This window comes from Pinus tabuliformis, chromosome 2_2 (genome assembly GCF_031772625.1).
Source record: "Pinus tabuliformis cultivar Carrire ecotype Pingquan chromosome 2_2, CPIR1, whole genome shotgun sequence".
Classification (NCBI taxonomy): Eukaryota; Viridiplantae; Streptophyta; class Pinopsida; order Pinales; family Pinaceae; genus Pinus; species Pinus tabuliformis.
The window spans coordinates 533,417,360-533,444,605 of NC_142300.1; positions in this window are offsets into that span (position 1 = coordinate 533,417,360).

Here is a 27,246-nt window from a genome sequence, read left to right on the forward strand (position 1 = left end):
GGTAGAAAACCAGACGGGAAAAAGGATAAAAATTCTCCACTCAAATCAAGGGGGAGAATACAAGTTGAGAGAGTTCATGGATTTCTGCAAGCATCATGGGATTGTGCAACAGTTTACAGTGCCCCACACTCCATAACAGAATGGAGTGGCAGAAAGGAAGAACAAAACTCTTGTGGAGTGCGCAAGGAGCATGCTTCAAGGTAAGGGTCTATCAAATGGTCTTTGGGTAGAAGCTATTAAGACTGTTGTGTATTTAAAGAATAGGAGTCCTACTAGATGTCTAGGCTTCAAAACCCCTTTTGAAGCATTGTTTGGATTCAAACCAGCAGTAAGTCACTTAAGAATATTTGGGTCAAAAGCTTATGCTCATATACCTAAGGCAGATAGGAAGAAGTTAGATCCTAAAGCCCTGAAATGTATATTTGTTGGATATGGCACTGAGTTCAAGGCATATAAGTTATTTAATCCTGTGACTCACAAGGTTTTTGCAAGCAGAGATGTCATATTTCATGAACAGGTTGAAGAAGGAAAGAATGACTCTAACAGTGATTGGCACATTCCATTGCTAATGGAAGAAAACAGTGAGGAAGATGAAGAGCAGGAGGAGAAACAAGAAGAAGAAGTAACAGACAATGTAATCAATGAAGATGCAAGCCCAGAAAAGGCTGAAATAGATAGAATTGAGGTAAGTCCCCTACCAAGGAGATCAGGTAGGAAGACTCGATTATCATCTAAATTGAAAGACTATGCATTAATGTCAAAGATTTTAAACATTGTAGAACCTGCAAATTATGAGGAAGCAAGTAAATCTGATGCATGGAGGGCTGCAATGTATGAGGAAATAGAATCAATAAACAGAAACCATACTTGGGATTTGGTTGAATTGCCTGAAGGTAAAACCCCCATAGGATGCAAATGGTTGTATAAACCAAAAATAAATGCAGATGGGAGTATAGAGAAACTTAAAGCTAGACTGGTAGCAAAGGGTTACTCACAGAAAGAGGGAATAGATTTCGATGACACCTTTGCTCCTGTAGCCAAATTAAACACCATTAGAATGCTAATTTCCTTAGCAACAAAACACAAATGGCAGCTACACCAGCTAGATGTCAAGTCTGCATTTCTGAATGGTGACTTGAAGGAAGAAATTTATTTAGTACAGCCTGAAGGTTTTGTGAAAAAGGGGCAGGAACATCTTGTGTGTAAATTGAAAAAGGAACTTTATGGTTTAAAACAGGCACCCAGGTCATGGTATGAGAAAATTGACTCATTTTTTGTTCAGCATGGCTTTCATAGGAGCTTGAATGATCCAAATCTGTATACCAAGTTTAATAAACAGAGGCAAATTATTTTGATTTCTTTGTATGTAGATGATATGATCATAACAGGGAATGCTAACAATCTGATCAAAGAAATCAAACAGCAAATGTCACAAGTGTTTGAGATGAAAGATCTCAGAAACCTTCATTATTGCTTGGGATTGGAGGTACGGAAAGACTCTGGACAAAATTTTCTCACTCAAGGGAAGTATGCCAGAAGCTTGCTCGAAAGGTTCAGAATGGAGCAGTGTAGATCAGCAGCAACACCATTACAGTAAAACTTAAAGTTGAGCAGTGACGACGGTACTAAAGCGGTGGATGCTACCATGTACAGACAGCTAGTTGGCAGTTTGATATATCAGACTACAATTAGACCAGATTTGGCATATTTTGTTAGTGTGTTGAGCCAGTTCATGTCAAAACCACTCGAAAGTCATTAGGTCGCAGCAAAAAGTGTGTTGAGGTATCTTAGTGGTACTAGTAATTATGGAATTTTGTACACTGACACTTCTGATGTTATTCTAGCAGGTTTTTGAGATTCCAATTGGGCAAGTAACTTGGATGATCGAAGATATATCACAGGTTACGCATTCAGCATTAGATTCGGGGTCATAGCATGGAGCAGCAAAAAGCAACACACTGTAGCTCTATCTTCATGTGACGCTGAGTACCAAGCATTGTGTGCAGCCACATGTGAAGCTATTTGGTTGAGAAGACTTCTCAACGATACAGGAGAAGAGCAAAAAGAATCAACTATTATCAAAACTGACAACCAGAGTACCATCAAGCTTGCATACAATCCAGTCTTTCATAAAAATACCAAGCATATCAATACTCAGGTTCATTTTGTTCGAGAGAAACAATAGTCAAAAGAGATATGTGTTGAATATTGTAAAACTTGTGATAACATGGCTGATATTTTTACTAAGCCTCTTGGGCGTGTAAAGTTTGAATTGTTTAGAGGGATTCTAGGAGTTAAGGATAATCCTTTCTCCATTAAGGGGGGGAGTTGAAAATAATTTATATTATTTTGTATTAATGGAGAAATGGTTGCACAAGTTGTAACGTATCTCCTTAGTTTAGGATTTGTTCCTAGAGTTTAGGAGTTTGGTTGCAACTTCCTAAGTTCTAGTAATGTATTTAATGATGTAATTGCTCATTTGATGAATATAGAGTGTACGGAGAGAGTTATCTTTGTTTGAGTGCAGTCTCCAGCTGCAGTACTCACCTGTGAGCTGCAACTCCTTCTTTTTCAATTCAAGTCTGATTTTTATCTTGCTAATTTATTGTTTCAATGTTATGAGTAGTTTTTTTTAGTGACCGAAATTGCGTCTTTGAGTTATGTACGTTATACTCTGATCAATCTTTCAATTGGTATCAAAGCATTGCGTGCTCTGCCCGTCCTTTCAAGCACGATCAGTCTCGAAAAATTTTGAACCCTAATAAAACCTTGGAATCAGGCTTGAAATGGTTGTGTGTAAATTTATGAATGTTAAACATAACATTTTAGAACAATTGGGAAGTAGCTTGAAGTTAATTATTAAAAAAATAATTAGAATAGCATATAGTCTAGCTTTACAACACTGAAAAAATATTTATGAAATATATATCAACCGTATTTAACAAAAGAAAAATATACCAATACTTCAACCTTTCTCTGTGTCCCTTTTAGTTGCAAAAATTTCATTTCCCGCCCTTTAAGGAACGGTGACAAGAAATAGAAATATAATTAAACAATTTTCTAGCTTGACGCTGATTAAAATGCATGACAGATAAATACATAAACAACAAATTTAAGGTTTCAATTAATTTTTTTTCTCCTCCTACTTTTGAGGTTGCAAAATTTTCATTCAACGCCAAATACATTTAAGAAAGCAAAAAAAGTTTGACCCAGTTCAAATTATTTTTGATACCTAGCTGCCTTAACTGGTGTTGTATTCAATTTGAATAGACTAAAATCAAGAAGTTGGAATCTCCGGTGATTGTGAAAACGTGTCTAATTGATTGATTCCTTAACCAGAATCGTAATGTTTTTTTACTGCATGTGCTGTCGATTGATCCTTTAGCCAGCAGAGTCGTGCAGCAGAGATAAGTCTATAGGACTGGGGAATATTTTAAGCCGTAGTGTAACCATTATGTTTTTTTGGTTTTAAAAGTATAGAAATTTTAGTTCTGTTTTGAAAATTGGGTAGGGATTTTTGTAAATCCAAATAAAAGCTGTTAAATTTCATAATCTTAGGTGTTTTAGAGGTTTTTGATGGTGATGAATATATTTCGGTCATCAAAAACATGATTCACACTGCATCTACAAAAAATTTTAAATTTCTTTTACCAAGATTCCAACCATTTTTAACCATCCAGATAATTCCTATGACTCCCTATTTTAATTCCATGACTCCATATTTCAATCGAGGGCACATAAAGTGCTGGAAATTCAGAGAGTTAATCGTCCTCCGTATCGTGTGAAAAGTGATATATAGCATTTGTTGGTGACCGTTGACCGCTGAGATACCTATAACCAGGTCTTCAAAGTTACAACGGATGTACGGATATGTCAGAACCTGAGTAACTGTTGATAGAGGTCAGAAAAGTAACATGTTCAGTCATTCTCGAATGATCCAATCATCAATAGCTCAACGATTGTACTCATGTTTCAGCATAATACTAAACTCAGACGAGAGCTACAGAAGCAGTACTGCAAATTGCAAGTTGTGCATTTGCCTCTCGTGACGGTACGTCTTTTTCTCTTCTTTGTAGATTCAGTCTTAAGGATGAGTCTTATTTTAAAGTCGATCTCAACCACATAAAAATTAAAAATTAATCCTGTAAAATATCCGAACCCAGAATCTCAACCATCAAATTAAATTAAATTAATACTTGGGATATGAAATTCCTGCCCTGCCCGGTCGTCTGCCAGTCTCAACAGTTGTCCATGCAAACTTAAATAAAGAACGTTTCCGTTCTGGAAGCTTAACATCATATTTCCCTTGAGCCGGTAATTTCTACTGCTGTCGTACAGCATAGCTAAGCCTTTGCGAATCGCTATTTAGCGAACTGTGAAATTGCAATATTTTAATGCCACCCTTATAAAGTGCTGGATATGCACGGGTCAGTTGGTCGTCTGTATAGTGTGAAAAGTGGTTTCAAAACGTGGAATTTCAAAAATCCTGTTCTCTCTTGATACAGTGCCATCCAATCCACGATCATTTCTGGTCACTGGCGATGTCATGATTAGACAGAAGCATTTGTGTGTTGAACGATGGAAAGCATGTGTTAAGTGAACAATTCAAAAATTATGGGAAATTAGTCCGTTAAGACTATCTGTCATGAAAATGATCATACGTTAATGACTTATTTAACGCAGTTAAATCCCAAAAAAAATATCTAAATTAAAAAAATGTGTGAATTATATTTTGGTATTGAGGTCTCGTGAATTCATGACGTTTCGCCTAACCCGCCTTGCATCGCATTTGGACGGACTGGTACCGACAATTGGAAATTTCGAGAAACTTTTCGATGCCCCAATGTGGATCGCGGATTAGTTCAATCAGTACTAATTTTTTTTTGACAAATGGAAATTTTGTGACAGTTTTGGCTGTCCGATGTGTATCATGGATGTTTTTATGTTGTTTTGTTTTTTGCGGTTGTATTTAGTGTTGTGTATCCAGGATTAGTTTTTTAAAGTTTTTTTTTTTTTTTTTAAATTAGGGTTGTGTATGCAGGATTAGTTCTTTTTAGTATTGTATCTCTCTTTTAGTGCGCAGTTTTAATTATTTTTAATATTGTATTAACAAATTTTTTTAAATTTAAATTTCATATATAAATTTCCGAGAGATTGTGTCAATTGCTGGATCTACTTTTGCACCTGCCCTTGAAATAGATATATCTTTGTGGGAGCGAGTTAACTGTAGCATTAGTTGGGGGGTTGGTATCTGTGCTCGCGGGAGCTATACAGAGCGGGCAACCCGGTGTTTCCGCTTTAAACAATAGAAACATCGGATTCAACCAGAGCAGTCGGCAACCCTCACCATATGACCCTTGAAATAGATATATCTTTGTGGGAGCGAGTTAACTGTAGCATTAGTTGGGGGGTTGGTATCTGTGCTCGCGGGAGCTATACAGAGCGGGCAACCCGGTGTTTCCGCTTTAAACAATAGAAACATCGGATTCAACCAGAGCAGTCGGCAACCCTCACCATATGAATAGTGAGTGATTCTGTGGATGGCGGCCCTCTTTTATATATATATATATATTATTATTATTATTATTATTATTTAAACTATATAATTCAAATATATAATGTTAATAAATTTTTACATCATTTTAGAAAAAATAAGTAAAAAATGTACCAAAAAATTAAAATATAATAAAGTTAAACTATTTTTTTTTGTTGCTATCTATTGAATTTTTATACCAAGAAATTATATAATAGAAGAAATTAAATTGGTATTTCAAAGTCATAACTTTCACATATAATTTAATATCTTCTTAGGCATAGAATTTCAAATCTCATAAAAAAAAATAACTATTTTTTTTTCTTATTTTACTTTTTGTGTAAATTATAAATGTTAATTTTGTTTTATAAAATTAATAAGAATTTTTAGCATTTTTTTATATAAATTTGTAAATATTGATTTTTGTAATATAGTTATATGTAAATTTCATTATGGTAATATTTTTTATTTTTCTTATTCAATTGTTAATAAACAGAGTGAGTGTTTTTCAGGAAACTTTGTCATGATTGTGTTGCTATCCATGCTAAAGATCAAAGATAAATAAAAAGAATGATTATATTATGTTAAATAATTTTTATTATTTCAATTTCACCTTTGTCAATGTTAATATATAACTAAAATAATTAGATAATTATGATATTAATTAGATAATTTGATTATTTTTATGCCTATTACATTTCAAATGTAAAATTTATAATCAATTACAAAACATATTTTTAAAATAGAAACAAATATTCTCATCAAATTCTAAATTTCCATCATTTATTGATTACAAATATACTTCTTATACATATTTTATTGTTGTTTTTATTAAACAGAAATTCTTTTATATTTAATAATTTATACACTTGCTTAAGCATTATAGATTTTGGTATACCCCTAACTCTTCCACATCATAGGACTCACTAAAGTAAAATATTTTACATTTTTTTTATTAAGAGTCAATAATTTAATTAAGATGTTGTAATACCTCTATGTTTCTTGTAAATATCTTTCTATTTTTATATTGAACTGATTTTAGATGTGATAGCTAGAAAGCCATTGTAGACTTGAGGTAAGTGGGAAAATGATATGACGATGTAATAATTGAATTTTATAAATGAAAAAGAAATTGGAAATTACTCGAGAAAGAAACAGTACAGTTAAGAGATTCTTGCCAATATCTGGAAACTGAGGTTGGTGGATGAGATAAAACTAATCTTCCCTTAGATAACTCCTAGAAATCACTAGGAGTTGATTAGCAAGGTTTAATGTGATGGGAAAGAAAATCTATTAAGTCACTGAGTTGCAAAAAAACACTGAGTAAAGGGTGGAATAAAGTGCCAAAGGAGAGAAAAGTGAGCTTTAAGGAAAAAAGAAGAAAGCCTAGGCTAGAGGGTTGACAGACCCTGAAAAGCAAGACACTACTAAGGAAAAATATGCTAGGGAAGTGAGACCTAAAATACCTTTCTTGGAATCACAAGAGGTTGTTGATTCCCTTTCAGCAACAGATCTTTGCTTAGGGGGAACTAGAGGATCAGTTCATGGTTGGGAGGAAGGTGTTTCGCCCAAGTTCAGTTTTAGCTATAAATCCAGTTATAATTTATGCAGAGTTATTAATTGTTGGTTTGAGGAAAAAATATGATTATACTAGTTATTTTCGAAGAATGGAAGAGGAATTGTAATATGTGTGACTGTTTTAATGGACTTATATTTTGTATTGTATGGATCATGGAAATGACTAAATATAGATAAACAAGAGTGGTTGTATAATTGTGAGGAAATTCGCAGGTAGATATAAAATAAATTACTACAGTGAAAATTCATGACTTATAATTGTTGATGGATGCATTAGTGGAAATATTTTGCTCTAAAGAAATTCTAGATGGCATAGTGTAAGAAGACCATAATTTTTATTGCCACCCTTGAATTATTAGTTCTGGTATTGTTCTTAATTTTGGATGGGGTTATGGATATTATGCGCACCTAGGCTGGAATGAATTTAGTTAGTTTTAAATTTCTTCTTTGCGCATAATATGATATACTACACAGAAAGGAAAACCAAGTAATTGTAACAATAATGGGTAATTGATCAAAATCGTAAATGGGTAGTAAACTATAAATACAGAAAACTGATATAAAAATGATATTTAGGGGATTTTTTGTAGTGTTCCTTTATATGCGACCAATATTGTTTAGGCTCTGGATTTTTTCTTAGACTACAAAAAATGAGAAGACGTACCTGCAATGGATTGAATTCGCATGGGGTGGTACGGTTACAAATTTAGGGCTCGGGTTGAAATCTCAAAATGTTAGAAGACAACAATACTAGATAATCAATCTTGGTGTGACTAAACTGAACCAAATTAATATTATACAGTGCGAGAAAATATGCAACTTAACCTATACAACATGTAACTGGAATTAGGAATTTGACGAGTTAGTTATATTTAACCAACTTGGAAAGGGAGCACTTTTTCGTAAGCCTCTGGCCAAGATTGCAAAGCTGGGAAAAAATTGTTATACCAATACTTTCAGATTTTAGTCAAAAATTATAGAAAACTTCACCATAACCCAGCCCTGGTAATATTTTCTAGTTAGAAGCCGAAAGAAAAAAAGAATATTGAAAGTACAAGATAAGACTACATAGGAACAAATATGTCATAATACATGAAATGAAGAGTTTATACTGATATATTAAACATTAGAAAAGAAAACTGAGAGTACATCTCTTAAAAAGATATCGCCCAAGACTTTCCAGTGAAAATATGATTTTAGCGCTAGTGAAAGGTGTAGTATCCCTCTTAAATATTTATATATATGAAATAGATAAAAAAAAAATAACCCAAAAAAAATAAGGGTTTTAAATATTAAGCCTATGCTCAGACAGGAAAGCACATACTGAATCCAGAAACAACCCTACATTGTCCCCCTTATGTGTGAAATACTTCATTCAAAAACAGAGGTGATGCGAAGGAACCGACCTGGTACGAGTGAGAGCAAAGAGTCAATGAACGACAACACTTGAACCATTTTGTAAGTTGTAAAAAAAAGCCCTTGACTAAGTAGGGGCTGGAGGTACCTACAAAAAAAAAGAGGAAGTAAGGATTAGCGCCACCCCTGTTGGAAAAATATGACAAAATAGACATGTAAAAAATAAGAACCAAAAATCTTCAAGGGAAATGGATTACCTAATGAAGAACAAGTTGTTTTCATGAGCCAATAGTTACCTGAAAGTTGCAACGTAGGATGGAAAAAGAAAAATGGTTACTTTGAAGGAAACAACTCTGTAATTACGAAGGAAAACTGGAAATGCATATCAAAGGGAGGAGAATCTACTTACTAAAAACAGAGTACCCATGACATGCTGAGCCCAAACTAGAAAATGTGCTAGAAGGGTCAGCCTCTTTCTATATAACGACAATTAGGATTGTAAGTATCAGAATTAGCAAAGCGAGTGGTTTATACAAGTAACCCTGAATCAAAAAAATTAGTAAATTCAATGTGGGAAAGGTGAGATACTTACTGAGTGAATACAGGGAGGAAAATTTAAGCCAATACCGGTGGTTTTCTTGAAATGAGAGAGGAAACCTAACTATGCTCCTATATGGATAGAGACAATGTAAAAGAAAAAAAGTGTGAGCTTGTAGGGAAAAACCCTAAATATGGGAATTTAAATGTAGTTAAATATAGCTATGTAGAACAACTTACTTGTTCCAGAGAGTGGATGAGGCATGAAAGCTCTTGAGAAGGCCAAAACATTTTTATAGGAACCCAATTGTGCGTAATTATTTCCCCATCATGGTGGTGTTACAGGAGCCGAAGCCATAATGCAAGGTAAGAAAACTCTTAAAATACATCAAATGAAAACCCTAACATTAAGTCAAGAAGAGGATAGAACGTCTTAATCATTGGATTGAAGGCCCTCAAATCTATTGGTAAGTGGTTATAGGGTACAACATGTCATGTGAAGTTCACATGGGCTTGACACATGTGGCATCCAACTATTCGACGCAATCACCTAAACCCTTATCTACGAACACTCTAATAGCTAATTTTGGTAGTTGAAGTGGTTAAATCCAAATTTCATATACCTATGTCACATAGTGATAAATGTAATGACCCTTGATGAGAATATAAACCAAGCACTCACGCTAAAATAATTAAAGGTTACACACCAACCCAACATAAGAACAAGTGTAAATATATACATAACTCTAATATATATCAAATGTTGTAGGTGTTAACAATTAGCAAAGCATACCTTTCCAGAACGACAATATCAATGTAGTCATACTGCATGTGCTCATTAAATCGACCAAGAATTATTAATGCCACTTATATACATATATTCTCATAAGTTTATTATAGGAAGAAGAAACATTATAAAAGAGTTTGAGGACATGAGTAATGTATAAGTAAAAAAAAAAAAAATTATGAAGAGGGTTTTGTTAAAAATGGTATCAAAGCCTAGTTTCAACATTGGGCTTGCAAGTAACCATCATAGTAAAATGAAATATGTGAAAAAATATTAATATTAAATACTAATAGCAGGTTGTATTGTGTTATGAGCTCCGTAAGTGAAGCAGACTGCCACATAATGGCATAGGATTCCCCTCCAGCCATAATAGTCGGTGAAGAACTGTATGTGGAATTGGGTAATGGAAGTACCCCATATACCTCCCAGTTTATGGATGTCATGAGAAACCTGGAACAAGATTTGGCTTATCTCAGAAGCAATAATGAATGATCGCTAAAGGCTAGTGAGGAGTAGGAGAGGATGATAAGAGAGTTGACTCAAAATTCTAGCCATAGACACATGGAACCAGAAAGGCTGAAGAGGAAAAAGGTGGTAGGAGAGTCATAGAAGTCTAAAAGTGGAGGTGAATCAGATATAACATATCTCAAATCAAAGAAAGAAAAGAAAAAAATGGATTTACAAGGAGAGTTTAGGAAAATCGAACCCCTACTTTTGATGGGAAAAAGGAATAGGATGTGTATTAGGTCCCTATAATACTAGTTATTACCCCATTACTATTGTAGTTGCATCCCTTATTAATATTGTTGTGCCCCTATTATCCCCATATTGTTATTACTGTGCCCCATAGAATCCCTCTATTGTTATTTTTGTGGCTTTATATTATTATTGTTAGGTCAGCTGAGTTATATTGTGACTCCTTAGACTCCTATATATAGAAAGGAGGTTTTGTCATTTGAATCATCCAAGAATTGTTCATTTATGTAATTTAAAGGAGGTTTCCCCCTCTAAGAGGCTGAATTCTAAGGTGTTGATCGATCTTTTCTATCTTTTCTTGAGCTGGTTTCATAACATTTGGTATCAGAGCTTTGGATTCTAGGGTTTCGCTGCTCCAAATAGGTCATCATGGCATTTTCTCTATAACTTTTTTCTGCTACGTTTCAAAAGCTAAAAAAAAGAACCCATTTGAGATGAAATCACGTTGAACCTCAGGTCCGAATTTCAGAGCTTTTTACGCTATATTTACGGAGATATGATCTGAGGAAGTTGGTCTTTTTGCAGACTCCTGAATTACATTCCAAACAGGTGACCTGGGGAAAATTGTCATAAATTTCTCTCTGAGCATCGGATTGAAATTTCGTAAGAAGGTAAAAAAAGAGGACGGACTTTAGTTTGTTGTATATATTTTTCAGATCCAAAGGTCGAAACAGTGACTCGTGGCACGTCGTACAAGTTTTCTCTACTGAACTAGTCTATAATCAGGTCAGTGTGGGAGATTTCGCATAACTCTTCCTTGGTGAATCCAATTTGGATCAAACTGGTGGCATTGGAAAGAGCACACATAGGGCTACTGCAGGTCACAATTTCAGAACTAGATGATCCAAAAGTACAGAGATACATTAGAGGCAATATCGAGCTCCTACAAAGTGAAAAAAGGTGTGTAGATTCTTTTAAATTTTTGCTTAAGATTGCTTTGAAAATTTATTTTGAAGGAATTCAAAGGGCATAGTAGAGAATTACTATCGGTAATTGATGCCCTGAGGAAAGAAAATGCAAACACTTAGTAAGCAACCTGAAAGCTCTAACATGACTCATGAAGAAGAGGAAGAAATGCTACATGATATATCAAAATTACAAGAACAAGTGCAACAAATGTCACTCTCACAAAAGCTAACAAAAGCTAAGATAAATGGCGTGGAATCTAAGATAAAGGGCGTGGAAGCTAAGACGAATGATTTGAAGATAGATTTGAAGACAAATTTGAAGACAGATTTGACAAATTTTCTTCAAGAAATACTTACTAATTGTGAAAAGGTAGTAAAGGAAACTCATGATGTGAACAAAAGAAATGTTAATCATGATTTCTTAGACTCTAATGTGGGATCGAAGACCCACCATATTCCAAAAATCGATATGAGGAAGTTTGATGGCAAGGATCCCACAACATGGATATTACAGATGGAGCAATTTTTTGATCTCAATAATGTGCAAAACACACCAAATGTATGTATTGCAACTTTATATTTGGAACCAAATCAGTTTGTCTGGTATCAATGGCTTTGCTCTTGTAAACAAATTATCACTTGGGCAATTTTTACAGAAGAATTGACAGCACATTATGAGGACACAAAAAGCAACACTTTTTTTAGCCAATTGATAAGTGTCAAACAAAAGGGTTCAATAATGGAGAACATTGAGGAGTTCCAAAAATTGAACATAAGGGTAAAAAATATTCCAGAGGAGCATAGGATTGATGTGTTCATAGGGACTTTAAAGGATAATATCCAACATTATGTTCGCCTTTGGGAACCTGATTCATTAGAGAAGGCATTCAGGTTAGCAAGAAAAATGGAAAGCAAAATTATGGCAACCAGGAAGCATACCACTCACAACTATAAAGATGGAAGTGTTGTTGCCCCTAGTCTTCCACAACCGATAAGGTTGACACCACAACGATTGGAAGAGAAAAGAGCAAAAGGGCTTTGTTACAGTTGTGATAGAAAATACACTAAAGGTCATAAGTGTGCTGAGAAGAAATTATTCTACATAGATTGCGAAGAGGAAGAAAAAAATGAGCAAGAAAGGTCAAAAGAAGAGGATATGATCTAGGAACAAAGCCTAGATAAAGAATAAATGAATCTGACCATATCTTGTAATGCATTAGCGGGAATTACCACTCCTCAAACCATCAAGATAGAAGGACAAATCAAGAAGAAAAACGTAATAGTGTTGATTGATTCAGGAAGTACCCACAATTTTATTCACTGTAAGGTAGCAAAAGAATTGAATTGCTTCTTATATCCAGCACCAGAGTGTCAAGTGATGGTTGCAAATGGAGGAACAATAAATTTCTCTGGAAAGTGCCATAATATCAAGCTATCGATGGGAGAATATGTATTGGCTAGCCCGATGCTTTCCATTCCAATGAGAGGTGCCAATGTTGTACTAGGAGTCCAATGGCTACAATCCTTGGGTACAATAGCTTTTAATTTTCAAGAACTTTTCATGAAATTTTCTATGGAAGGAAAGGAAGTTGAATTAAGGGGTATTGCAGGGAAACCGGGAAAGATAATCAGCTCTAATGGTATGACGAAGCTTCTAAAAAGGGAACAAAGGGATGTAATTGCATAATTATGTTCGCTAGATGTTTCCACATTGGAATCATATATTTCTCCATATCTCCAAAAAGTCTTGGACAATCATTCCAAGGTATTTGAGACTCCCAAAGGTCTCCCACCTATTCGTGATCATGATCATGCTGTTCATCTGATTCCAAGAAGTGTTCCTCCAAACATCAGGCCGTACAGATATCCCTATGCCCAAAAGAGTGAAATTGAACGTATGTTTGCAGAAATGCTAGAGGCTGGTATAATTCAACCGAGTCAAAGTTCTTTCTCTGCTCCAGTAGTATTAGTGCACAAGAAGGATGGATCATGGCGCATGTGTCCGGATTATACGGAGCTCAACAAGCTCACTATTAAAGATAATTTTCCCATTCCTGTCATTGATGAATTACTGGATGAATTGCATGGATCAATTTAGTTCACCAAGTTCGATCTTCATTCAGGATATCATCAAATCAGAATGAAGACTAAAGACATTCCGAAAACAGCATCTAGAACTCATGAGGGTAATTATGAATTTTTGGTCATGCCTTTTGGCCTTACCAATGCACCTTCAACATTTCAAGGTTTGATGAATTCCATTTTCAAACCATTCCTTAGAAAATTTGTGTTAGTATTTTTTGATGATATACTAATCTACAGCAAGTCTTGGAAGGATCATGTTGAACATGTTGACAGGGTGCTACAACTATTGGAAGAGAAACAATTATATGCAAAAAGATCCAAATGTTTCTTTAGAGTACAAGAGGTGGAATATCTGGGTCATATTGTATCTCATGAAGGAGTTAAGGTAGACCCTAGCAAAATTAAAGCCATTAAGGAATGGAAAATCCCCACATCCATAAAGCATTTGCGAGGTTTTCTCGGGTTGACAAGGTATTATTGCAAGTTTGTTAAGAATTATGGGAGAATAGTAGCACCTCTAACAACATTATTGAAGAAAGATGCATTTTCATGGACTCCAGAAGCAACAAAGGCCTTCGAACATCTTAAAGAGGCAATGTGCCAAGCACTGGTCTTAGCTACACTGGACTTCGAAAAAACCTTTATTATGGAATGTGATGCTTCAAGAAATGGAATTGGCACTGTTTTAATGCAAGATGAAAGACCCATTGCTTTTGAAAGTCGTCCAATCAAGGGAAAGTTTTTACACAAAGCTATTTATGAGAAGTAAATGTTGGCAATACTCCATGCACTTAAGAAATGGCGACCCTACCTAATGGGAAGACACTTCAAGGTAAAAATGGATCATGATAGCCTTAAACACTTTTTAGAACAAAGATTATCCTTTGAAGAGCAACAAAAGTGGGTCACAAAGATGTTGGGTTATGACTTTGAAATCATCTACAAAAAAGGGAAGCAAAATGTGGTGGCAGATGCACTCTCAATAAAGGATGAGGATGTGGAAGCATTGTTGTGCGCCATTTCTATGATCCAACCAGATTGGATAAATGAAGCAAGGGAGGAATGGAAGAATGACGAAGAAGTGTGGGCACTTATTCGATAGTTACAACAAGATTCCAGTGCATCTTATACATTTAGCTGGCAAAATGATTCTTTATGGTATAAAGATCGCTTATACCTCTGTAAGAATTCCCAACTAAAACAAAAGATTCTTATGGAATTGCACACTTCTCCCTTAGGAGGGCGTTCAGGATTTTTAAAAACTTACCACAGGATTAAGAAGGAATTTTTTTGGGAAGGCCTTAAATCGGATATTCAAAAATTTGTGGCAGAATGTTTGGTTTGCCAACAAAATAAAGTTGAAACAATTAAGACACCAGGTCTATTACAGCCTTTATCCATTCCAAGCCAACGTTGGGAGGAGGTTTCAATGGATTTTATCATAGGTTTACCCAAGTCTAAGGGAAAGAGTGTCATCATGGTGGTAGTTGACAGACTTACCAAGTATGCACACTTTTGTGCATTATCACATCCATTTAAAGCCAGTACAGTTTCTGCTGCATTTATGGAAACAATTCAAAAGCTACATGGAAACCCAAAGATTATTGTACGTGACAGAGATCCCATTTTCACTGGAAATTTTTGGACAGAATTATTTCTTGTCTTGGTACTCAGTTAGCTCATAGCTCATCTTATCATCCTCAATTTGATGGGCAAACTGAGATAGTAAACAAATGTTTGGAAGGATATCTTCATTTCTTTGTATTTGATAAACAAACACAATGGGTCAAATGGTTGCCTCTGGCTAAATGGTGGTATAACACTTCCTTCCATACAGCAACAAAAATGACCCCATTTATGGCACTTTATGGATATCAGCCACCATCCATCACATCATATTTAAGAGAAAATTCTAAGGTTCAAGCAGTGGAACATCACATCGAACATCAACAACACATCCTCCAACTCTTAAAGGATAACCTCGTGTTGGCACAGAATAGAATGAAACAATAGGCATATCAACATCGAAGCGAAAGAAGTTTTGATGTAGGTGATTGGGTATTCCTATGGCGACAACCATATAAGCAAATGTCCCTCAAGAAAGCTAAGAAGGATAATAAATTATCACCAAAGTATTATGGTCCGTACAAGGTGTTGCAAAAGATTGGTACTATGGCATACAAATTGGAGCTTCACGCAGCTTCTCGATTGCACCTAGTTTTCCATGTTTCATGTTTAAAGAAGGTTATAGGCGACAAGCTCCCAGTTCAAACAATATTGCCAGAACTTGACGAGGAAGGAAAAATTATATTAGATCCAGAAGTAGTCACAGAAACAAGAACTAGATAGCTATGAAATCGATCAATTTCGGAGTATCTTATCAAGTGGAAGAACTTATCCACTGAAGATTCCACATGGGAGGATGAGAATTTTATACAAAAGCATCTAGAACTACTCAAGCGTTGAGGATAACACTTTTTTGAAGGAGAGGGGCATGTTGGGTCCCTATAATACTAGTTATTACCCCATTACTATTGTAGTTGCATCCCTTATTAATATTATTGTGCCCCTATTATCCCCATATTGTTATTACTGTGCCCCATAGAATCCCTCTATTGTTATTTTTATGGCTTTATATTATTATTGTTAGGTCGGCTAGGTTATATTGTGACTCCTTAGACTCCTATATATAGAAAGGAGGTTTTGTCATTTGAATCATCCAAGAATTGTTCATTTATGTAATGCAAAAGGAGGTTTCCCCCTCAAAGAGGCTAAATTCTAAGGCGTTGATCTATCTTTTCTATCTTTTCTTGAGCTGGTTTCATAACAATGTGAAGCATTGCCTCTTAACATGTTAAAATATTTTCAGTTATATGAGTATGAGAGTAATTTGAAGGCTAGACTAGATATCCACTAGTTGCAGGGAAAATCTACTCTCTAGTGGGAAGATGCCAAGAGTGTACACATGTTGGAAGAGAAGGGTGCTACTTGGGAGGAGTTCCAAAAATAGTTTAAGTCTGAATACCTGAGTGAGTGATACTATGATAATCGTGCCAAGGCATTCCATCAGTTAGGGCTAGGAAAACTAACTATGGATGAGTTTGTAGCAAAATTTACAAACTTATTATGGTATGTTCCCTGTATTAAAGAAGAAAAATCCAAAGCACAATGATTTTTGAATTGTTTACCAACCCCTTACAAATAAAGGATTGAGCTCAAAAATCCTAAATCAATGGATGAGGCATTAATAAAAGCTAGGTTGTGTTATCAGCAGTTCAGGATTCGAGAGGAAGTCTTAAAACCATGGCAAAATAAGAACAAAACCAAGTTTGTAATGACTGCAAAAAGACATAAACCTCCTTATATTAAGAATTTTGGAAAGGACCATCAGAGGAAGAAATTTAGCAAGGGAAATGGAAATCAGCCGGCATAGTCACATACTGGGTCAAAACCCATGGAATTAAATAGAAAAAAGGGAAGTGGGGTCAAGGAAAGAGAACCACTGAAGCGTTGGGGTTGTGGAGAACCACACATATTAAGGGACTTTCCGCATAATCCCCGATATATTCACAATATTCAATGGGTCCATGAAGCAACAATTGTGAATGATGTTGCCTAAAATTCTCCCAGGATCAATGCATAACTAGAGGACAAACAAGTTCAGCACCAATCTACTATGATTGAGATTGAAGGTACCATTTCCAACCAAACCGATTCCATTTTAATTGATCAAGGGGCTGGTCTAAGTTGCATTATCCCCAAATTGTGGAAAAATATAAATTAAAATCTAAAAAATTTAAGAATGTATGGTTGGTACAATAAGACATTGGTACCAAAAGGAAAGTAACTAGTCAAATAAGACAATCGCTGATTGATTTAAATGGTTATCACACAGAAGCATATTTAAACAGTCTTCCTTTAGGATCCTATGATTTATTAATAGGCATGGACTGGTTGGAGAAGTAGGGAGTTTTTATAAACTGTTTAGAGAAAACAATGAGTTATATGGGTCAAGAGGGGAAAAACCAGTTAATTAGAGGTAAACAAAACCCAATATTTGTCTAACAAATTTTAGCCTTAGAGCTAAAAAGGAATGCAAGAAAATAATGTCAGATCTACATGGTTCAGGTGGAAACAAATAAACAACAAATAGAAAAGGAAAATTTAGAGACCTTACCATTTATCAATGAATTCAAAGATGTTTTTCAGAGGAAATTCCACATTTACCCCCTCCTAGAGACATATATTTCTCCATTGATTTAGTACCAGGTGCCACCCCCATATCCAAAGCTCCTTACCGAATGAGCATATAGGAGCTACTAGAATTAAAAATATAGTTACACGAACTAGTGGATAAAGGTTACATCAGACTCAGTGTCTCACTATGGGGGATGCAATAATATTTTTCAAGAAAAAGGATGGAACATTTAGAATGTGCATCAATTATCGTCAATTAAATAAGTTAACTGTCAAAAATAAATACCTGCTACCTCGAATTGATGATTTGTTCAATCAAGTGAGGGGAGCAACTATATTTTCAAGATTGATTTAAGGATAGGCTACCATCAACTATGAATAAAAGATGAAGATATTCATAAGACAACTTTTAGAACTAGATATGGTCATTATGAGTTCATAGTGTTACCCTTTGTTCTCACTAATGCACCAACAACCTTCATGTGTTTAATGAACATTGTACTCCACAAATATCTTGATAGGTTTGTGCTAGTATTCATAGATGACATTTTAGTGTATTCCAAAAATGAAGAGGAACACAAAGAACATCTGAAATTGGTATTACAAACTCTGAGAGAAAATCAACTATATGCCAAATTTAGCAAATATGATTTTTACAAAGACAAAATATAGTATTTGGGTTACGTCATTTCCAAGGAAGGACTATCTTTTATCCTTAAAAGGTTAGGCTTATTATGGATTTTCCCATACCTAAGGATGTGTCAGTAGTTTGCTCATTTATGGGAATCACATGATATTATCGAAGATTTATAGAGGGATTCTCAAAATTGGCTTATCCCATTACTTCCTTACAGAAGAAAGGAACAAAATTTGAATGGAAATCCAAATTCCAAGAGAGCTTTAACAAGTTAAAACAACTTGTAACACTAGTCCCTATACTAAAAATTGTAGATCCAAATAGGGAATTTAATGTGTATTGATCCCTTTTTTAAAGGCCTTGGAGAAGTGTTGATGTAGGAAAATGTAGTAATAGCCTAGGATTCTAGAAATCTAAAACCACGAGAAAAAAATTATGTTCTATATGATCTAGAGTTGGTGGCAGTGGTACATTCTCTAAAAATGTGGAGACACTATTTGTTAGCAAAGAAGATTACTTTGGTGACAGATCACATCAATCTGAAATATTTCCTTAGCCAATCTGATCTAAATGCCAGACAATCAAGGTGGCTAGCTTTCCTCAATGAGTTTGAATTTTATATAAAACAAATAAAAGGAAAAGAAAACAAAATTGTAGACCCTCTAAGTAGACACGCACATGCTTTGATGGGAATATTTGAACTAGCATTATTAGTATAGATTTTGTGGAACAAATTAAAAATTGAATACAACAAGATCATAAATATCTGGAAATTCAACATAAATTAAAGAAAAAAGGAATTCTAGGATAAGCTGAAAACATTGAAAATTTGATAAGCTACAAAAATAGATTGTATATTCCCAATGTGAGTGATTAAAAACAAATGATACTAGATGAATATCACAAGAAATGATATGTTGACTATCCCAGTTATTAGAAGATGTTATCAACATTAAGAAAATACTTTTTTTGGCCAGGCATGAAGAAAGAGGTGGAGGAGTACTTAGCCAAAGGCCTAGAGTGCCAACAAGTAAAGGTGAAACATCAGCACCCTGCAGGATTGTTGAACCCACTGCACATTATTGAATGGAAATGGGAAGTGATTCCATTTAATTTTATTACAAGATTTCCAAAGACAAAATGACAACATGATTCCATTATGGTGGTAGTGGACACCTTGAGGCACATTTTATACCAGTGCAGTCTACTTATGGAACAACAAAAATTTCCAACACTTTGTGAAGGAAATTTTCAGACTACATGGAATACCGAAGATGGTAGTGTTAGACAGAGATGCTAAATTTACCTCCAAGTTTTTGAAATCTCTATTTGGGTCCATGGGAACTGAATTAAATTTCAGCATCACATATCACCCGCAAATAGATAGACAAACAAAAAGGACTAATAAAATATTGGAGGATATGCTACGAATGTATGTAATGAACATGCTTACTAAATGGAAGGAATTTTTCCATTTAATAGAATTTGAATTTAATAATAGCTACCAAAATTCAATTAAAATGAGTCCTTATGAAGATTTATATTGCAAAAAATGTCATACAACACTCAGTTGGAGTCAAATGGAAGACCCATTTATATTAGGACCAGATGCATTGTGAGAAATGGAGAAGGTGGTATGAAAGATTAGATATAACATAAAAATTGCACAAGAAATGCAGAAAAGCTATGCAGACAATAAAATAAGCCACAAATAATTTAATATTGGACACCATGTTTACTTAAGAGTAAAACCAAGGAAGATCACCTTAAGAACCGGGACATGTACAAAATTGGCACCATGGTTTTCTGGGCCTTTTGAAATCTTGGACATAGTTGGTCTAGTAGCATATCAACTAGTGTTGCCCAGTGATATCAAAGTTCACAACGTCTTGCAAGTGTCTTTATTAAAGAAATATGTTGATGATAATTCTCACGTGATTGATTGGAATATGATATAGGTGGAACCTGAAGGAGATTTCCTTCTAGAGCCACTTCACATCTTAGATCAGAAAGAGATATTTCTCTGGAGTCGAGTCATAGCTAAGATTAAAGTGTAATGAAGACACTTTGTGCCTGACGAGGCTACCAGGGAGTGAGAAGAGACAATGGAAGAAGCCTACACAACATTGTTCAAGAATGAAGCAAATGAATAGTAAACACTGAGGACGGTATTAATATAAAGAGGAGGGAGATGTAATACCACTTTATTTCTATGTAAATATCTTTATATTTTTAGATTGAACTTATTTTAGATGTGATGGGTAGAAATCCATGGTAGACTTGAATTAAGTGAAAAAAGAAATATGACGATGTATTAAATTAATTTTATTATTGGAAAACAAATTTAGAAATTACTTGGGACAGAAACACTAGAGTTAAAAGATTCTTTCCAAGATCCGAAAACCAAGGTTGGTGGATGATATCAAACTAATATTCCCTTGGATAACTCCTAAAAATCCCTAGGATTTTATTAGAAAGATTTAATATCATAGGAGAGAAAATCTATTAAATCACTCAATTACATAAAAACACTGAGTAAAGGATGGAATAAAGCGTTGTGGGAGATAAAAGTGGGCTTTAACGAAAAAAGATAGAAAGCCTAGGCTAGTGGGTTGACAAACCCTAAAAAGAGGGATGTCGTTAAGGAAACATCTAACTGGAAAGTGAGGCATAAAAAACATTGTTTGGAGTCACAAGAGGTCATTGATTCCCTTTCGAAAAAAGATCTCTACTTGGGGGGAACTGGAGGATCAGTTCATGGTTGGGATGAAGGTGTTTCGCCCAAGTGCATCTTCCTCTATAAATCTCATTAGAATTTCTGTAGAGCTATTAATTGTTGGTTTGAGGAAAAATTATGATTATACTGGTTATTTTCAAAGCATTCAATAGGAATTGTAATATGTGTAATTGTTTTAATGGACTTATATTCTATATTGTTTGGATCATGGAAATGATTGAATATAGATAGATGGGAGTGGCTATATAATTGTGAGGATATTCATAGATAGATATAAAAGAAATGATTATAGTGAAAATTCAAGATTTATAAATTGTTGATGGATGCATGCATGGAAATATTTTGCTCTAAAGAAATTCTAGAAGGCATAGTGTAAGAAGACCATAATCATTATTGTTACCCTTGACTTATTATTTTTGGTACCATTATTAATTTTGGATGGCGTTAGGGATACTATGAACACCTAGGCTGGAAAGAAGTTAGTCAGTTTAAAATTTCTTCGTTGCGCAGAATAGTATAGACTGCACCAAAAGGAAAACCATGTAATTGTATCAATAATGGGTAAATGATCAGAATCAGAAATGGGTAGTCAACTGTAAATATGGAAAATTGATATAAAAATGTGAATTTTATTTAGGGGATTTTCTATGGTGTTCCCTTATATGCAACCAATATTTCTTAGGATATGGATTTTTCCTTAGATTACAAAAAATGAGAAGATGTGCCTGAGGTGAATTATAATTTTCATGGGGTGCTACGGTGATAAATTAGGGGCTTGGGTTGAAATATTATAATGTTAGAAGCCAATGATACTAGATAATCAATCTTGGTGTGACTAAACTTAATCAAATTAATATTATATATTATGGGAAAATATGTCACTTAACCTAGACAAGATATAACTAGAATTATGTATTCGAAGAGTTAGTTATATTTAACCAACTTGGAAAGGGAGCACTTTTCCGTAAGATTTTGGCCAAGATTACGAAGCTCAGAAATTTTTTTTATACCAAATGGTCTGGTTAAAGTACAAAATTCTTCTTCTTGAGGAAGAAAGAACTAAATTAAAGGTCTAATTCAGGTGGGTGATTTATCTTGGTACCATGTTAACATCAAACCCATAAAAGACTATGGAGGGGAGTAATATAAAAACAAAACCATAAAAAGAACCTCGGCATAATTGTTGAAGCTGGAAATTATAAAAAAAAAACTGAGCCACCTGGTTAGAGAGCTCATAGTAGAAATATGTAACTAGAGTCCATATCATAAATATGTATATATTACTATAAATATTTTGATCAATTATGGAAAAAAAGACACATATCTAGAAACCACATTGAATAGTTCCTTATTCACCATAGCTGAATGAAACTATGGTATTTATTATTCATTACATGCGTGCATGAGCGAGAAAAAAGAAATAATAGCAAAAATAAGCATTACTTTCATATTTTATTAAAAAATTATAGACAATTTCACCATAGCCCAACCTTGGTAATGTTTTCTAGTTAGAAGCCGAAAAAAAAAAAAAAAAAAATTAGTGAAAGTATGAGTTCAGCACTAGTCAGAGGTGTAGTGTCACTTTTAAATAATTACATATAGGAAATAGATAAAATGTGTAGCCCCATAAAAAATAATGTTTTCAACTCTTAAGCCTATGCTCAGATAAGAAAGCACATAATGAACCCAGAAACAACCTTAACAGGGAAGGAGCTACACTAGAGAGAGCCCATTGTCCCCCTTATGCGTGAAATACTTCATTCGGAAGAAGAGGTGATGCAAAGGAACTGACTTGGTACGAATGAGAATAGCCAATCAATGGATGACAACACCCAAACTTTTTGTAAATTAAAAAAAAAAACACTTGAGTATGCAGGGGCTAGAGGTACCTACAAACAAAAGAGGAAGTAAGGATTAGCGCAACCCCTGTTGGAAAAATACCACAAAATAGACATTTAGAAAATGAGAACCAAAACTCTTCAAGGGAAACAAATTACTTGATGAAGAACAAGATGCTACCATGAGCCAATAGCTACCTGAAAGGTGCAGTGTAGGATGGAAAAAAAAATGGCTATTTTGAAGGAAATAACTCTATAATACCGAAGGAAAACTAGAAATTCATATCAAAGGGAGGAGAATGTACTTAATAACATAAGAGCACCGATGAAACGTTGAGCCCACACCAAAAATTTTGCCAGAAGGGTTTATCTCTTTCTACATAATGATAATGAGTGTAAATATCATAATTAGAAAAGACAATAGTTTATATAGGTATCCTTGAATAAAAAACAAATTGCAAATTCATTGTTGAAAAGACCAAAGAATTACAGAGCGAATACTGGGTGGAAAATTTAAGCCAATCCTGGTGGTTTTCACGAAATGAGAGAGGAAACCTAATTGTGATACTATATGGACAGAGCCAATGTAAAAGAGAAAAATTCGTGAGCTTGTAGGAAAAATCCCTAAATCTGGGCATTTAAATCAAGTTAAAAATAATTGTGTGAAACAACTTACCTATTCTAGAGAGTGGATGAGGCACAAAATCTCTGGAGAATACCACAACATTTTGATAGAAATCCAATTGTGCATAATTTTGTCCCCATCGTGGCGGTGTTACAAGATTCAAAAGCATAGAGCAAGGTAAGAAAACTCTTGAAATACATCAAATGAAAACCCTAATGTTAAGTCAAGAACAGGAGAGAACATCTCAACAGTTAGATTAACGGCCCTCAAATCTAATGGTAAGTGGGTATAGTTTACAACAATCCATATAAATTTCACATGAGCCTTGCCCATGTGGCATCCAACCATTCAGCGTAGTAACCCAAACACTTATATACGAATGCTCTAATAACTAATTTTGGTAGGTGAAATAAATCCATATGACTCACATAAGAAATCATCAAATGTTAAATGAGGTTAGAAGTGGTTAAATCCACATGTCATATACCTATGTCACATAGTGATAAATGCAATGACCTTGGTGATAAATATAAACCAATCACTCACACTAACACAATTAAAGGTTATGTGCCAACCAAACATAAGAACAAGTGTAAATATATGCATACCTCTAATGTATACCAAATTTTGTAGGTGCTAACAATTAGTAAAGGATAACTTTCCATAGTGAAAAGGTGAATGTATTCATCTTCGATGTGCCCATTAAATCGAACAAGAATGATTAAAGCCACTTATATACATATATAGAAAAAATAGGCCATAACATATTCTCATAAGTTTATTATAGGAAGAAGAAACATTATAAAATTGTTGAGGACATGATTAATGTATAAGTGGTATATTAATAATAATAATAATAATAATAATTCTCTTGGCAATAAAGTGGTCAATCTGTCGAGTTATTCCTTTGTCCCCCTCTGTTTATAGTCTCTTGGAGAAGGATGAATTTTTTCCCTTGCTCCTAAGAAAATCTTGGTGGAAGATATCATGTGTGACATTGAGCATGGGATTAGGGACTTACCAGATAATGTGAAGGATATAATTCGAACAGACTATGTTTTGATCCTTCGGAAAGCTAAGCCCCCTAAGAGAAACATCATCAACGGAGAGTTTGATGCCGTGAAATATTTAAATTAGAACTAGGACATTATTGTCCTGAAGGTCGACAAAGGTTGGGCCACAATAATCCTTGATAACGAGGATTATCGAATGAAGATGTTAGATCACATGCGTAATAGTTGAAGATATAAGAAGCTTAATAAGAACCCCTTGAAGAGGATCCCCAAAAAAGTTTATATGGCCATAAAGTCCAGTAGCACAATTGGCACCTTTAGCCACAAGCTTTATCAAGAGTAGCCCCATTACTCCTCGAATCTATGGGCTTCCAAATATCCATAAGGAGGTGTCCCCCTAAGACCCCTTGTCAACACCATAGGAAGGCCAACCTATCTTCTTGCCAAGTATTTAGCCCTAAAGCATAAGCCCCTTCTTGGCCTCACAGATTCTTTTGTCAAGGACTCTTCCTTTGTCAATGAGTTAAGGGACGTGAAATTTGATCTTGGGGACAATCTAGTTAGTTTTGATGTAGTTTCTATATACACTAACATCCCTATTGATGGGGTCATTGAGTTCATCAATCACCTCACTGATCCCGACACTACTAAATTACTCGAAATTTGTGTTACTTCAACTTTTTTTTGTTTTGAAGGGAAATTTTATGAATAGACATGTGATGTAGCCATGGGGTCCCCCATGTCCCCTATTGTTTCTATTTTGTTTATGGAAGAATTTGAATCAAAAGATTTGGCCTCAGATCAGTTTAAGCCAAAGCTTTGGAAAAGATTTGTGGATGACACCTATGTCCTTTAGCTACATGGCCAAGGGAAGTTAGATCTCTTCTTCCAACATCTCAACAATCAATCCATCTCCATAAAGTTTACTATGGAACAAGATGTTGATGGTTTCCTCCCTTTCCTCGATGTCCTTATTTTGAAAAAGGAAGATGGTTCTTTCTCTCACCAGGTATTTCATAAGAAAAATCATACTGAGAAATATCTTCATGTGAAGTCTCATCATTTCCCGACTCAAAGGTTAGGGTTTCTCAACATGCTAGATACTTGCACACTGACGGTTCCCCCCCTATCCCCTATCGTTGCTATTTTGTTTATGGAAGAATTTGAATCAAAAGATTTGGCCTCAACTCGGTTTAAGCCAAAGCTTTGGAAAATATTCGTGGATGACACCTATGTCCTTTAGTTGCATGGCCAAGGGAGGTTAGATCTCTTCTTCCAACACCTCAACAATCAATCCAGCTCCATAAAGTTTAATATGGAACAAGAATTTGATGTTTACCTTCCTTTCCTTGATTTCTTTATTTTGAAAAAGGAAGATGGTTCTTTCTCTCGCCAGGTATTTCGGAAGAAAACTCATACTGAGCAATATCTTCATGCGAAGTCTCATCATTTCTCGGCTCAAAATTTAGGTGTTCTCAGCATGCTAGCTACTCGTGCACTAACAATTTTTTATGAAAGCCACCTCTCCAAAAACAAAGACCATCTCCTTAATGTTTTTGTTAATAATGGACATAATAGACATCGAGGGCATAAAGCTTTCCTTAAATCTAGCAAAATTCCTAGCGTTAAGAAAGTCCCCTCTGATCGGGTTTCATGGGTGCATCTCCCTTTCGTCCAAGGGACCACTGACAGGATTGCAAGAATCCTGAGGAAGCATAATTTTCCCTCATCCTTTAGGCCTCTTAGCACCATTCGCAGTTCCTTAAATTCTATAAAGGACTCAGTAGACCCCAAGGATATCAATGATGTTTATGTTATCCCTTGTTCTTGTGGAACCCCATATGTTGGTGAAACACATCACTCTATAAATCATAGGATTAATGAGCTTACAAATAACATCAAGCATGGGAGGACCCGCTCTTCGGCTTTGACTGAACATGTAGATAAGATGAAGCATCACATATGCATTAAAGAGGCCCAAGTTATTACGAAGATTTATCACTTTCATCACTGGAATTTAGGGAGGCAATTGAAATTGAAAAGGAGGCCTAGAAAACTTAATACGGACGATGACTAGAAAAATCACAGTTGTTGGATCCCTACCCTTTCTTCTTACCTTTCCTCTCATCCTTTCCTTATCCTTATTTTGTTTTTGATCTCTTTGTTTCCCTTTGTATTTAATTATTAGTTTCGAATGAATTGTTTTAATATTATTTTTGGATTCATTCCCGGGGATTTAGGTTCTCAACTTTGGTCCTCTTTCCTTTGTTAAATTTCTTTTTGTCCCATTAGTTTATATTTCCCTTAGTATTATTTATTATTTTTGGATGGAGTTTTCATTTTATATATTTTGTTTGAGTTTTCTTTTATTAATCCTTTCATTAAATTATTTATGTTCCTTTAGTTTTATTTTATTTTTTACCTTTCGTAATTCTATCTTTTATATATCCAATGCCTCATTTTGAGGATCGGGTAGTTTCATTTCTTTGTCCTTAGTCCCCCTTTTATATTTTATTTTTAGTTATTATCTGTTCCCCCTTAAGTCCAAATCTTTCATAATTTGTATATTTAAAAATATCTTATATATATTTCTTTAATAATATCCCTTCTTTATTCCTTAAACTTATTTTATTTATGTGGTTTTTAGTTTCTTCCTATG